Genomic DNA, 3,805 nt, shown 5'->3' on the forward strand with positions numbered 1-3,805 from the left:
ATCCTTCAAATTTAAATGATAATCTTGCCAGATAAAGTAATCTTGGTTCCAGGCTCTTCTGCTTCATGGCATTTAATACATCATGCCACTCCCTTCTGGCCTGTGAGGTTTCTGCTGAAAAGTCTGATGTTATCCTTATTGGTCTTTCCTTTGTATGTGATCTTATTTCTGCCTCTGGCTGCTTTTAACACTCTGCCCTTATCCTTGATCTTTCCCATTTTAATTAATATGTGTCTTGGTGTTGTCTTCCTTGGGTCCCTTGTGTTGGGAGATTTGTGGATCTCCATGGCCTGAGAAAGTATCTCCTCTCCCAGATTGGGGAAGTTTTCAGCAACTACCTCCTGAAAGACACTTTCTATCCCTTTCTCTCTCTCTTCTTCTTCTGGTATCCCTATAATGCGAATATTGTTCTGCTTGGATTGGTCACACAGTTCTCTCAATATTCTTTCATTTTTTGAGATCCTTGTTTCTCTGTGTGCCTCAGCTTCTTTGTATTCCTCTTCCCTAGTTTCTATTTCATTTATTGTCTCCTCCACCATATCCAACCTGCTTTTTATACCCTCCATCGTGCTCTTCAACAATTGGATCTCTGACCTGAATTCATTCCTGAGTTCTTGGATGTCTTTCCGTACCTCCATTAGAATGTTGATGATTTTTATTTTGAACTCCCTTTCAGGAAGAGTCACAAGGTCCATATCATTGAAATCTTTCTTGGGAGTTGTTTTAATAATTTTACTCTGGGCAAGGTTCCTTCGGCATTTCATGTTTGTATATGGCGCCCTCTAGTGTCCAGAAGCTCTATTCTGGAGCTGCTCAGGCTCTGAAACAATGTCAGGGGTCGCAGGGGAGCGGTACTGGTGCCTGGGGGTAGGAAAGAGCTGTTCCCTGCCTCCTGGCTGCTGTGCCTGTCTCCACGGCCTGAGCCAGTGGGCCAGTCACACAGGTATAAGTTTTTGTCCCAGAGCAGCCAGATATGGATCCCTGCTTTCCACAAGCAGCTGGATTCACAGTCTCCCCAGGAGCTCTGCCTGTACTAACTTTCCAACCTGGTAGTCATGTGAGTCTCATTAAAGCATCATGAAATGTAGGTTTGTGCTCCCAGAGCAGATCTCCAGAGCTAGGTATTCAGCAGTCCCAAGCCTTCCACTCCCTCCCTGCTCCGTTTCTCTTCCCCCCACCAGTGAGCTGGGGTGGGGGAAGGACTCCAGTCCCACGGAGACACAGCTCTGGTACGTTACCCTATTTGGTGAGGTCTGCTCTTTTCTCCAGGTGTATGCAGTCTGATGCCGTCCTCTTTCCTGTTGCTCTCTCAGGATTAGTTGCGCCAATTAAATTTTTTAATTGTATCCAGTTTTACGAGGAAGCCTCTGTCTCTCCTCTCATGCCACCATCTTTAATCTCCAGGGATCTTGTTTTTGTTGGGTAAATTCCTAGGAATGGAATTCCTGGGTCAAACAGTATTTTAATTTTTATTCTTATGAGGCACCTCCATATTGCTTTTCACAATGGTTGAACTAATTTACATTCCCACCAGCAGTGTAGGAGAGTTCCCCTTTCTCTGCATCTTTACCAGCATTTGTTGTTCTTTGCCTTTTGGATGTTGTCCATCTTTAACTGGTGTGAGGTGTTATTTCTTTGTGGTTTTAATTTTCATTTTCCTGATAATTAGTGATGTGGAGCATCTTTTCATGTGCCTCTTGGCCATCAGAATTTCTTCTTTGGAGAAGTGTCTCTTCAGATCCTCTGCCCTTTTTTAAATTGGGTTATTTGCTTTTGGAGTGTTAAGGCATGTGTGTTCTTTATATATTTCTATGTTAACCCCTTGTCAGATATGTTGTTTATGAATATATCCTCTCATACTGTAGGTTGCCTTTGTGTACTGCTGATGGTATCCTTTGCTATATAGAAGCTTTTTAGTTTGATGTTGTCCCATTTGTTCATTTTTGCTTTTGTTTCTCTTTCACACAGGGGCCATTGGAGAAGATGGGGAGCAAGTAGATTGTAAGGTGAGATATCTGGAGGGGTGGGCTGTGGGTAAAATTGCAATATTTCCAGAATTTCACCTGGTATTCATTCATCTCCACATCAATAGGTGTCTCCAAGGGGTGGAGAGAAGTAGTCCATCTCCATATCAATAGGTAATTACAAGGGCCAGTGAGGGCATACCTGGGCCAGAGAGGTTGGATGGGGTCCCTTCTTTTGCAGCCTGGTTGCAAGAGACAGGGGAGAGCAGAAGTGGATGACTGCTTGGGAGCAATAAATGCATTTCTCCCACTTTATTTCTCCCCTTGACAGATTTTGGTCTTGGTTCATTTCACATATTCTTTTATTATTATTATTTTTGAGGAACATTGTTCATTAGACTCCCCCCTTCACCAAGTCCCCCCCCACATACCCTATTAGTCAGTGTCCATCTGTGCAGCAAGATGCTGTAAAATCACTACTTGTCTTTGTGTTGCACAGCCCTCCCCATGCCCCCACACACATTATTCATGCTAACTGTAATGCCCCCTTTCTTCTTCCACCCCCTTCTCCCTCCCTTCCCACCCATCCTCCCCAGTCCCTTTCCCTTTGGTAACTGTTAGTCATTTCTTGGGTTCTGTGATTCTGCTGCTGTTTTGTTCCTTCAATTTTTCCTTTGTTCTTATACTCCACAGATGAGTGAAATCATTTGGTACTTGTCTTTCTCCACCTGGCTTATTTCACTGAGCATAATACCCTTAGCTCCATTCATATTGTTGCAAATGGTAGGATTTGTTTTCTTCTTATGGCTGAATAATATTCCATTTTGTATATGTACCACATCTTCTTTATCCATTCATCTACTGATGGACACTTAGGTTGCTTCCATTTCTTGGCTAATGTAAATAGTACAGCAATAAATTTAGGGATGCATATGTCTTTTTCAAACTGTGCTGTTGCATTCTTAGGGTAAAATCCAAGAAGTGGGATTCTTGGGTCAAATGGTATTTCTATTTTGAGCTTTTTGAGGAACCTCCATACTGCTTTCCACAATGGTTGAACTAATTTACATTCCCACCAGCAGTGTATGAGGGTTCCCCTTTCTACACAACCTCACCAACATTTGTTTTTGTTTGTCTTTTGGATGGTAGCAACCCTTACTGGTCTGAGGTGATATCTCATTGTGGTTTTAATTTGCATTTCTCTGATGACTAGCGATGTGGAGCATCTTTTCATGTGTCTGTTGGCCGTCTGTATTTCTTCTTCGGAGAACTGTCTGTTCAGCTACACTGCCCATTTTTTAATTGGATTGTTCGCTTTTTGTTTGTTGAGGTGCATGAGCTCTTTATATATTTTTGATGTCAACCCTTTATTGGATCTGTTTATGAATATATTCTCCCATACTGTAGGATAACTTTTTGTTCTATTGATGGTGTCCTTTGCTGTACAGAAGCTTTTCAGCTTGATATAGTCCCACTTGTTCATTTTTGCTTTTGTTTCCCTTGCCAGGGGAGATATGTTCTTGAAGAAGTTGTTCATGTTTATGTCCAAGAGATTTCTGCCTATGTTTTTTTCTAAGAGTTTTGTGGTTTCATGTCTTACATTCAGGTCTTTGATCCATTTCGAATTTACTTTTGTGTATGGGGTTAGACAGTGATCCAGTTTCATTCTCTTACATGTACCTGTCCAGTTTTGCCAACACCAGCTGTTGAAGATGCTGTCATTTCCCCATTGTATATCCATGGCTCCTTTATCATATATTAATTGACCATATGTGTTTGGGTTAATGTCTGGAGACTCTATTCTGTTCCACTGGCCTGTGATTCTGTTCTTCTGCCAGTAC

The sequence above is a fragment of the Manis pentadactyla genome, chromosome 4 (genome assembly GCF_030020395.1).
Source record: "Manis pentadactyla isolate mManPen7 chromosome 4, mManPen7.hap1, whole genome shotgun sequence".
In the NCBI taxonomy this organism is placed as follows: domain Eukaryota; kingdom Metazoa; phylum Chordata; class Mammalia; order Pholidota; family Manidae; genus Manis; species Manis pentadactyla.